The sequence below is a fragment of the Macrosteles quadrilineatus genome, unplaced genomic scaffold (assembly GCF_028750875.1).
Source record: "Macrosteles quadrilineatus isolate MER2022 unplaced genomic scaffold, UCM_ALF_1.0 Scaffold_1__1_contigs__length_201487025, whole genome shotgun sequence".
Lineage (NCBI taxonomy): Eukaryota > Metazoa > Arthropoda > Insecta > Hemiptera > Cicadellidae > Macrosteles > Macrosteles quadrilineatus.
Window position 1 is genome coordinate 136,016,654 of NW_026542594.1, and position 13,025 is coordinate 136,029,678.

Genomic DNA, 13,025 nt, shown 5'->3' on the forward strand with positions numbered 1-13,025 from the left:
TAAAATGTACTTTGTATGCTAAAACAAATTGAATCGGGTCCGCGGAATTGGCTAACTCTGGAACTCGCTAACCCCATGTTAAAAGCCCTATCTTCAAATTTGGTCGATGAGAGGAACTCGCTAACTTGTTCGGTTTCGGAATTGGCTAACTCCGGAACCCGCTAACCCGCTCTAGAGCCGGGTTAGCGAATTCCGTCCTCGTACGGAAGTCGCTAACTCGGTCCCTCGGCGGAACTCGCTAACTCCCAATCAGAAGCCTCGCGGGCCGTCCAATGGGAGCCAAGCACGAATATTTTTGGCCAGTGTTGCCGAAAATGTAGTACCTATATAGTATCGGTACCATAATGTCGTATCCTACGATTAATTAGGAGTAAGAGCAACGTAGTTGATCAAATAAATATATTTAGAAGAATGTTTAACATTATTCTCATGATTATTAGGGTGGAAAATGCATTATAGTCTTACCATAGACTAACCAACACAAGTAAACTTTACATCCCATTGTAAACTTTGAAGCTCGTTTTTCGTGTCTAGTTCATGTCCGGTGACACTGATCGCTAGTGTCAAAAAAATTGTGTTTCTATTATTTCTATAGTTAACTTCATTATTTGCTCTTTACTGTTTGGTTATATAACTAGGGGACGTGTTATTAGTTGTGATTAGAACGTTTTATTTGGTTAAACGAGGTTTTAAATGACTGGAAACAAGAAACAATTGTAAACAAAACACGACCTCTAAAGACAGTGCACCGGACAGAACTAACAATAAAACTGTCTTCAGCTGATCCATAAGGATGAGAAATGTACTAATATAAGTGAGTATGTTTTATATTTGAGTTTATTTAGTAGCTTATTGGTATGCAAAAAGATAAAAATGTACATTTAATTTGGATCTTTTACATGTTATGAAATATCTATTTTCGTAGTCCGCCATTTGTTTCTTTTATTCGAATAAATACAATTTTTTGAACTTCTGCAAATAAAATTATTGAGTTCGTATTTTATATACTGGGCTTGTAACCTTGAATCATAAAATTGAATCATAAATCATGATAAAATTTACACGTTGAACGTCAGTACAGAAATACATTGTAGTGCGGTAATGTATTTTTAAATAGAGCTATTGAATTTAAATAAATATTTATCAATACAATATTATAAAGTGGTAGGCCTAATTTATTCATAGATTGCATTAAAAATTAGTCTATGCATAAATAAAACTTGTAAATTTCTTTTATCGTAGGCTATCAGTGTAGAACCCGGGTCATCCTCTTAATTTTGTTTAATTAATATTAATTTTACAATATAAAATAGGTTACGTACCTTTACGTCGTCAATCCTAAGTTAGTCTTATTTGTGCGTGTTAAATGTTATATTTGTGTACTTTGACGACGACATTATGTTCAAGTAATTTTATGTTTGACAAGGCTTGAAAATGAAACGTCAGTTTCGAAACTAGTCGCTGCTAAAAAGACTAACCTAGGATTGACGACGTAAAGGTACGTAACCTATTTTATATTGTCTTAAATCAATCCTGGAGGCAATGCTGAATACATTAATTTTACGTCTTTCAGTAGGCCTACTTTTTAAAAGTCTGGAGTTTTTCTCCAGGCTGGTTCTAAATCGACCCAGGCGTTATTGTTTGTTACAGTTCTTATGAATGGTGGCCATATAGCTAAAATTGCTTGATCTTATCCAAAAACAAAGCTATTGTCTATTGAGTAGCTCAGTACCGGAGAACGGTGAACCGAGCAATGGCTTGGTATAGTTTATTTCGATTGTGAAACCAATATAAAGGAAACCCAACTAAGAAAATCCGTCAATTCGTTGATTAATGAATCGTGAATTAAAATAACCCTGTCACGTTTTATTATATGAGTATTATATCTTCTCCTATTATTTACTAGTGGTGCTTAGGTGTACAATCTAAAAACTGTTTTAAAACATGTAACATTATTACAAAACAATTCAACACATTTTAGAATTAGGCAACTATTTACTAGTAGGCCTACAATGCTTTGGTTTAAACTATTAGGCCTAGATAAAAGCTTAGTCTATGTCATATTTGTACACCTAAGTTGGACGGTTCAACGACAAACATTTAATTTTAAATCTATGAATTAGTTATGAAAGTTACGATGGTTGATGACTGTATTAATTAATGGTTTTGGTTTATTACGACATTACGATTAAATTTGTTTTCCGTGTTTGAGAACTAGCGTGTATTTTAGCTTAATTTCGTAGAGGTTTAATTATTTAGTACCTTTTCAATATTTTCCATATTCTATTATTTTTTTTATACTTCCTATGGCATTTATATTTAAGATCGAAATCATAAACATTTAACTGGCCGTTGTACAGTTAAATAAAAAAACACTTTTTCATGATTTTTTTATAATTGTCTTTGAATTACTTTGGGCTAGTTACCTGTTAAAAGAGATATTGATAACAAAAACAATGACATTTACTGTATCTTCATTGACACTGATATTTTGAAATACGGCAAATGTACGATTATTTTGTCGTGCAAGGTTGGCAACGCTCCGTGCAGTGGGCGCGGCCGGGTTAGCGACTTCCAGAGTTAGCGAATTCCGCCACGAGACAAAATCGAGTTAGCGGGTTCCGGAGTTAGCCAATTCCTGACTGAGACGGTTAGCCAGTTCCAGAGTTAGCCAGTTCCGACACACGACCGAGTTAGCGAGCTCCTGAGTTAGCCAATTCCTACGTCTCATTGAATCACTTTACAGCTTTTATGCCTTCATTTAAAGGCTTCCAATAGACATCTTTTCACTTATTTTCAGACCTGCAAGTTGTTTTGTTCTATTAAAAATATATATATATATTTTTCATACCCAATTACCCCAAAGGGGGGAATTACGTACTACACCTATTATACATTAAAATGACCTATTAAAAATTCTGGGAAAATGGGTGTTATTAAGAAAACACAAATAAGCATTTTAAGACAAGTTTTAGTCTCTTATCATTGTTTTTGACAATTTTATTGAGCGTTAAAGTTAATTTTTGAAAACTTTACAGTTTTTCAAAGATATTTCTTTGTAATAAATCCTTATAACCTAGGGTTGTAAAAATTGTATTAATTGTAGCTTCTTAGACATACTTAAACATAAAACAAGTTGGATTATTCTAACTTATTTAAAAAAAAAGTTATAAGAAGACAAAACTTTGGAAAAAAGTGCCCATTTCTGCGCTTTCGAACAAAGTTAAACTGTTGTTCGATTAAAGTAATCACCAGACACACTTAAATAAATGCATCCTTTTTATAAGTTACTGTAGGCTACTTTTTCAAAGTCCATAAAAATATGGTTTTTGCTTCATAACTAATTCCAAACCTAATTTGTTAAATAGTTTTTGACTGTCTTATGGTCTTCTGCCTCTAAGCCGATGTGACGGGGGAATTGGGTACTAAGCCATAATTTCTTTAATATTCAATGCACAGAAGTCATACCAACCTATACTCCACGCCAAAGCTGGTGGTGGCTGGGGGATTAGGACGGCCAGGTCGGTGAGCATGTCCGACCTATGTAGTCCTACCTGGCCGTCCTAATCCCTCAGCCGCCACCAGCTTTGGCGAGGAGTATAAAGCAATTCTTGACTACTCCCTAAAAGCATATTAGCCAACTAAAAAAAAAACAGATGTATTGTTATCAGGCAAAAAAATATAGTACCCATTTTCCCATGAGGGGGCAATTGGGTACTAACATTTTCAACCCCTAAAAAATACACTTAAAAGTTAATTTAAAAATTCCTTAACTTCAGAAAATTACTATTAGTATATATATACTTTGCTCTTATGAGATAAAAGTAAATATTTTGCAGTAACTGAAATTTTTATAGTGTTTCCAAGGTTACTCAGGCCAAGTTTGATAGGCACTTTAAAAATTGAAAAACGTAAGGGGTGAACAAATTATTTTTTAACTCGTTTCAATTTCAAGATAACAACCTAAAATAAATTTGAGGTTTATAAAACATAACTAGCTATCACTACAGATTTTTTTAATTCTTTCTAATAAAAGGCATGTATTTTTAAACAAATTTCAAAAAAGTTCATACCCAATTACCCCTAATACCCAATTCCCCCCTTTGTTCAATTATATTGTACAAAAATTGTATGATGGTTACTTAAACTGGTGGTTGATTTATTTTACTTTATTGTTACTTGTATTCTGTCTTCTATTTACGTTGTGTACATATACACAATACTAAGTGGAGTCCACCGGCAGACTTATGGATATTGTGTCTGAACATTCTGGTAGTAGACCAAACAGCACATACTACCATGTCGGGGCTATACCATGTACTGTAAATGTTCAACTATTTCAACGATGCAGCCATTGCTCGAAGACCAAGATTTGTTAATTCACGATTTTTGTGTTTGACTTAAGCTGCAATATATTTTTCCAATTCTCTTACCGTCCGGAGCATTCTCTTAGATTGTTCAGATATCAGATACTGTATTTATTTCTTCAGCCTCATCAACATTTCCTGCCCTTCTTCATCTCCTCCGTCTTGGAAGGCTTTGATCAGGATCAGTAAGTCAGTCCCCTGAAAACATAAATATTAAAAATTAAAACTTTACTAAATATTAAAGTAAAACGAATTAAAGTGTAGAGTTCTTATCAATTGAAATGGCACTATCGATTTTGAAATAGTTAATCCAACACAGCAAAATATCTGCCATTTATAACAACACTTAAAGACTCTCTGGGGCTACTTTATTTCACACAGAGAAATATGAGCGAAGTTAGGGCATCAACGAAAAGAGAAAATGTAATAAAGCAATTAAGTTTAGTCTAAATAGGTTCCATCAGGGATGCAACACTAATGATAAATATACATACAATTATGATTATATGTATATGTTTGTAAAAATAGGCCATCAATATGTTTTACACACAAAAAATCCAGAACCAGAAATGGGCTGACAAGTCTGGTTTTATTTACGAAAAAATCATAGACAAACTGTATGCATATAAAGTCCCCGAACGGCATTTATTTGTTGGACCATTGTAGATAAACGAATTAAGCTTTTGGGCCTTACAAAAAAGTAATGCAACTAAAATTATTCTTTTAAAAGTGACATTTATATTTCCCCCTTCATCCTGGGGACGGCTCACAAGGAGAAGGACTCTCTCTTCGTGCGGGTGTAGGTAAACCAATGGCTGTTGATTGCATTTGGATTTGATTTATATTCACTAAACAATTGAGTTACAGACTATAGTTAGAGTTCAATTGTGTAATACGAATAGAAGTAATAATTTGAGGTAAAAAATAAATTACAGCAACCCATTCTAGTTTCCAAACACAATAACAACAATCATTGTGGCATAAAGTAATTCTCACGAAAAATTAAACACTGCTTAACTTTGTACCACTACGCAAATATAGTGAGTTAGCAAATTTGGTTTGCTTTTGAATCCAATTATATTCTTGATTATGTTTTGAAATTATATTTTGATTCTAACAAAAACCCTTTTTTTAATTCTTTCTTGTAAATATTTTGTATAAACCTTGATTGTTTTTGTCGGTTAATTCGTTAATTAATATTTTTATGCAAACGTTTGGTAATAAAGTAGGCCTATTAAATTGTATTAAACTATACATTTTAAATATAAACAAATAAATTTTGTTAATAAAGATAAAGATAGAGTTGTTTCAATGAATCGATCCACCATCTGTTGTCTCCCTACCCCCAAGTTCTCGACCACCTGAATAGTAGGCAACATGTGTATTTTTTATCACTACAGTCCATATTATAACTATCAGCAAAGATATTTGATATTACTTCTTTGCGACACTCACAAATTAATTCAACTTTCGGAGAAAAGCAACACGAAGTCCAATTTTACATATTTTATACAATAACTTGTTAATTGTTAGAGATAAGACCTCAGACCTAATAACCATTATTGTAGTTAATATTTTTAGGGTTACAACGACGTTTTAACTAATATATTTTTTACAATTTTCGAAATATCAGCGTTTTAACGCATAGCACAACCCGCCATGTTTGCCCCCTCCCCCCAAACCTTATCGACCCTTTTTGAAATAGGCGTCATACGTAATTTTAATGGTCACCACCATTAAAATCACCACACATTCCAAATTACAATAATCAGCAATAACATTGCGTATTACTTTCATGCATGCTCAAACCCCTTCAGCTCCTGGACAAACATAAAAACCTTTATCAAAGCATTATAAACAATAAATGGGATGGCAATGCCTTAATATTTTTATCTTTTGTTCTATACCCACCCAATTTAACATTATTGAAAAGTGAATAATAATTGTGCGTGCTATCTCGGATATTCAAATGCCTCTAAATTTGTAATCAACCCATCACTTTATTGTCATTAAAAGAAGGAACTCCGATAATACGAATGCGAGACTAAATCCACCGAAGCTGTGCAACGTTACCAGACCGACACAGACAGCTGTATGTTGCGTGTTCATGTGGTGGTAGGAACGCCTGAAAACGTATACAGTATATTTATACACCTAATGAAAAAACAAAAAACATTTTTTATCCACTGGCAATAATTAGTAAAATATTCTTAAACTTTTATTATTCATCGTAAAGAAAAAATTACCATTTAAAATAATAGTTGAGCGCAGCAACGCGCGCCGGGTAACTTGATATAAAGTCAATGCTGATGTCCGTTTCACAAATTAATGAATAACATGGGAATTTTAAATTAAAATTTTTTGGAATTTTCTCCGTAACCATTAGGCGCATTATAACGCTTCAATATACTAAATTATTTGTTTTTTTAAGCTCTACAAAATAGTTTGGAAAGAAATTTCAAAATCTTATGTTTTTTGGGTCAAAAATAGGAAAAACCCATTTTTACCCCATAAAAGCCCCCATAAACCCCTGTTCCCATGGTCCGATCATGCTGGTTCGCGAACTCGTTCGAACAAACGTAGGTTTACACGTTTGTAGCAAATTTCATCAAAATCGGATCATTTTTGCTCGAGTTATCGCACTAACGGACACATATATATATATAAATATATGATAAATATATATATATATGAATTTGAACGGATGGTGTTTTTTGGCCTCTAGGGACCTCAAAACGAAAAAAAATCGGTCCCGGGTCCAGGTCTTACCATGAGTTAATAGCTTATACAGTACCGGTAATAGCTTATTCCCTGTATGGGAAATTCGCTAAAACAGAAGATAGCAATGTCAGTAATACACAATTGAAAGGCAAAAATATGGTAATGTACAAAAAGGATTTGATTTAACTCTCCTAGTCGTACCTCAGCACTCTTTCTCGTAGTGACACTCTTTCTCACTCCGCTCAACAAAGACATAAACTGTAAACATCAAAGTGCTCTCTATATAATCGGACTTAACTTAAAAAAATGTCTTCAGCTGATCAGTAATGATGATAACTTTACTGTCTTCGCCCCCGGTTTTAGGGCCTGTGTCATTCCTTGGTCGCTGGTCCGATGCTGCGGAGAGCTGGTCACATTGTCAGGAGAATGTAACACCAGCTGTGTAGGAAATATTCATACGGCCAGACAAGGTCCTGGCCACAAGAATAGTTCCTTCACAGCCTGGATCATACCACACATCAGGGAGATTCAACTGGCTCACCCACATACAGATCTTCGTAGGACGCAGATCCACAGACGGGCTTAGCCCATACCAAATGGAGACTGGAAAAACGACGTCTTAAAATGAACGTCATCTCACCAGTTACCATGAAGTATGAACCTGAGGATGCCTTGGATAACACATCTGCGTGATCCTACTTCCTTGATAAGAATGGTAACTAGAAATGTCTTCCACGAAGTCGTTGTTGGTATAATAAAATAGAACGTAGTGATTGGGCTAAGCCGAGTGGTTTGGTACAACAATTACCATAGAAACAAAATACTGCTGTGTAAAGTTGGAGTGCATATATACAGTACAGTATAAATATCCATACTAGTTTTTTGTACTAATAACAAAAATTGTTGTGCCTTTTTGTGCCAAAAATTGAAAAAGTTGTGCCTCTATTGATTTGGAATAATATAAAAGATTTCACATGCTACGCAAAAGCATGTGAAATCTTAATTTAAAATTGTGCACTCCAATTTTAGTATTTTTAGTACAACTACGTAAAGCAGCTAAATTTTTGTACACTATGGGCTATCAATATTTATCTTTTGGATAAAATATATAAAGCATTACCGCGTCATAAAACTAAACTAACATTAATGTAGTCTGGTCTGTGTAAAATTTCTCAATATGCAATTATTGTTTTTTTTAACCTGTATTCATTATATGGATTACTACTATTACATAAATTGCAGACATAAACTTCAAATAAAAAGGAACACTGTAAATTACATAGTTACATTCATATTGTATCGTTCAGATGTTAAACGTACCTGCATATAAGTTGGTAACAGGTATTACATTTTGGCAGAATAAAGTAACAATGGTAGAAAAGATTATAACTTTTATTTAAAAGAAAACTAGGCCTACATGCGGCCAATTCATCCAGTTATTAAACAATACAGTTTGGTTTTAAAACGCGAGGATTTCTTTATTTATTAATAACATGGAAAATTAGCAAACGTCCAAACGTCTTTTGCGGCATTTTCAAATTAACTGTATTACATAATTATATTACTATATAAATGTGATCATAGATATTAGTAGACTGTATGAATGAAACTTATGAATGAATGCTAAAAGAAACTAACGCTGTTCAATAAAGCCAAGCCAGATTCAATTAAGAACGACAGATTACACGAAGATCCAATTTTGTCGTTGGTTTTGGCTCAGTTTAGCAGCTAAATCAAGGATGTATATGAAGCTATGACAAATTGCTGGAGTTCTTCACAAGTTCACGCTGAAAAGCATTACTGTAAGACTACAGAGGTATCACGTAATAGCATTGATGCTACCGTACAACTGGTTAGACCTATTATGAAACCAAATAGAGAGGAATATTCACACCTATTTCTTTATGAAATTGTTCTTGAGAAATACTTGAAAGCTACATAACCAGTAGCTAGTAGCAAGCATGATGCCAGAGAGACACGATACAGAGATGTTTGGATAAGAGATGACTCTTTAGTTCCGAAGGGAATTGTCATTGATATACCATTCTCAATATTATTATTTTACATCTACTTCTTTTCTTTTTAAGTCAATGAGTTTTAAGAATTTGGGTTAGGTGAAATGTAATTACAGCCTGTAGCATGAAGCTCATGTGTGGAGAGGATGTGTGGTTGGAGTGACAGGTCCAAGAGATATCGCTGTGATACAAGTAACAAAACTGTACTCACAACAGCATCTCCTGAGCCCGTACCTCGTCTGTCGGTCATCGGTCGTTAACTGAACAGGTCTTGATCTGCACTTGGATGTAGCATGCCAATATCATCATGTGGTATAAAGTCAATGGTTGCACGACATCAACTTATAGACTGTGTAAAAACAGCCTGGCTACCATGATCCTAACTGTAATAGGTATACGCATGGAACCACTATTTCTTGTTTGGAAGGTGGTGCTCTTGTACTTTGGTGGTATAAAATTCATTTCACAACCCCAAAAAATATCTTCACAACAACTAATAACAAAGACGATTATAACACAGTGTACCTCATACGTGTAACCAGTGTTTCTAATCGCAAGTGATATAAGAGAAAGATGTGGGGTCTAAAAAACTACAGTATAAAAATAGTAGGTGGATCCGATTTAGCAAGTCATCCCTGGATGAATAGTAACACCACAAGCCCCCGATATACAAGCTTTATTGAAGCACAAGAAAGCAAGTATACCAAGGGACCGGGGTGCTCTTGGTCGAAGAGTCCAAAGCCTTGGTCCAGATGTTCGTATAAGCAAGTCTCTAGACGTCTCCGAGCAATCACCGGGGCGCTGGTGGTCCATAACAAATGGAAACAGGGAAAACGACGTTTTCGTGCAAACGTCACTTGCCGAGTACCACTGAGTAAGAACCTAATAGTGTCGATGGAATCATCCGAACAAAGTCACCACAGCCTTATTGTGTAACCAAGACACATAACTTATAACTTTGTCCAATAACAACTCCAAGTTATCGTTGGCGAAGATTCACAGACGAGTTTGGTTCAAACCAGACGGGAACTGGGAAAACAACGTCAATATATATACGTCATCTTTCCAGTTACCACGAAGTATGAACCATAGAAGTCTCGGTGACACCAGAGATCAATTGCAGCCACAAGCCCAAGAGGCCCGGTATTCCAGCTTTATCGACTTAATCCCACAATAGAGCCAGAATACGCAGGACTCCGGAGCTGTTCCGGAGTAATTGCACCTAACTTGAACCTCCTCCCCTCCATGATCCTTAAATAGTATGAGAATGACTTTCAAGGCTGACAAGTCGGGTTAACGATGATACACATCCAAGAGGCCCCAATATACAAGCTTTATTGAACCATAAACACAAGAAAGCAAGTATACCAGAGAGTCTTAGTGTGCTGATGTGGAGTGCTGAACCGTGATGTGGAGTCTTTCACCTTCATTCAGCGTAAACGTCAACATTATCGATATTTTGAATGTTAAGCGGCATCTCAGTTCAACCATGAACCCTTTTACTGCCAAATATTACTTTCAAGCCACTGCTTGAAAAAATGGCAATATAACTCTACTTTTGGGTAACGTAATACTTTTTTAAAGAGAATAATGTTAACGAACAAGACTTGCCGATTTAAAAATACACTTTGCACACGAATTACACGTGACTTACCTATTAAATCCTGATACAAATGACTTAAGTCTCACCTGGTAGTATAGGAGGGTGATAAAACCATTGTCATTTAAATTAAAACATTACATTATTTAACAAAATAAATTATACTAGGTACTAGGCTCCTCGCAGGAAGCTATATTTCCTACACTCAGTAATTGGTCATAGACTCATAGGGCCATAGCTACGTAGTTGGCAGACGTCTTTCTTTTCTTCATATCCCATTTTTCACTTAAACTATGAAAACAATGACAATTTTAGACTAAACTGAATACAAAAAAAGTTTTAACTTATTTCTTTATTACCGGTATAGCGTTTAAAACTTCATCAATAAAAATATCTGGCTCACAAATAAACGAGACAAATACATACATCCTTTATTTAACAAGTACAACCAATCCCAAAGAAAAATCACTCTTAAAACTGAAAAACTTTTCTCACTCAAGTTCGCGTTTGGAAAAATACTTATTTTTAAATATGAGACAAAACCGGACATCTATATACAAAATGGGAATGTTTTCGTGTTTATGAAAATTACTAGGTGAGCAAATTTGTTCTACAATCTACTTATACAAGTTTTATAATTTACATACATTGTCTTAAAACGATGCAAATCTTACATGAGGTGGTTAATTATACTAAAAAAGGTTTCAATATCAATCAATATACGTAAAATTATAATCGATTCTCGAAAACATCCCGAAAAAAGTACAAAATGCTGACCAGCTGACCAGCTTGTTGGTTATAATATATCGAACCAAGAATTATATTTAACTGTATTACCGAACCACTTTGTCAGTACTGCTTTATAAATAATCATCACTTTATAACAGTACGGTACCATCAAAGCTTTAATCTATAAATACAGTAATTTTTTGACACAATTGGTAAAATAATTCTTATTCAACTGAAACAAAAAAGGATATAGCAAGAAGTAATTAATAATATTTCATATTTTATTATAACGTGTTATAAAATCAAAATTAAATAGATCTAAAACAGATAATTCACAACTATTGATAGATTAAAATCGATTATGGAAAACTTAGGCTATCATAGCAATTTTAGCAATTAGCAATCGTTTTAAACAGATTGAGTCTCATATGACGGGTTTTCCATGATATGTATATGCAAAATGTTGAATAAGTAAACATTTTGAATAAGTTAGGTCTTCCCATAAAGGACTGCTTACACCGGCGTAGCCAGACGTATTAATACTTTTTCGGAATACGCAGCTGACGTAGCTCTTAATGTAATTCATAGAGTGTGTTCACACTGGCGTATTAATACGTGAGCTACGCAAGCTACGGCGCTGCCGCTACGCCGGCTAGCTACGCGTAGCTCGCATAGCCGAATCCGAATACGCGCATGCGCACTAGCACACCGGTCTGTCACCGCCACCCTCCCTCCAACTCATAATTAATTTATTAAGCGGTAAATGTTGGATTATAACACCAAAATTAAGAATCACTAAATCATCACAAATCATTAAATCACTATAACATAACAACCTTAAGAAAACTTTATATGATCAATATAATAATACTTCATCATACGAGTACCTCACTAACATTTTGCTTGTAAATCTCCTTATCAAAAAAAGTCGTGTCTCTTAATATGGCCTATTATGGTTCATATTGTGGGCTAATATTTATGAAACATTAATGAATTATTTTTAGACATAAGCCTACCTCTTACTTACAACATAGAATATTTTATCATGTAATCCATGGATGAGCAAAATTATTGCATGTTTTCTGATAATATTTAATTTATATTATAATATAGCACAAGTCTTATAGTCTACTAAATACGGCCTAAAATTAGAGTGAAACATTTTTGTCAACATTAACTCACTGCGGTGTGAACAGTGCACGGGCAACGTATTAATTTACACCGAATACGTCTGCTAGCAGACGTCGGGCTACGCCGGTGTGAACAGGCCTTAAGGCCCATGTTAAATTTTCAAAAGTGTGTACTCATATAATGGCGAAATTAGATTTTCCTGGCTGTACCACTGGTCTGGAACTTATTTTTGACACAGAACTTAGTTATACGTAAGAACGTAAGTATAAACGTGTTTGTATGTGCCGATTCCCAGATCGAAGTATTCAAACTTTACTCATAATGTATTATAAATAGGATATACCCAATAACACTAAGCCTCATAGTTAACTATGCAACAATATAGGATGATTGGCAATGAAGGAATGCAAAAAGGGATACCAAAATATAAAGTAGTTTTGTCATTAACATTTGTCTAACATA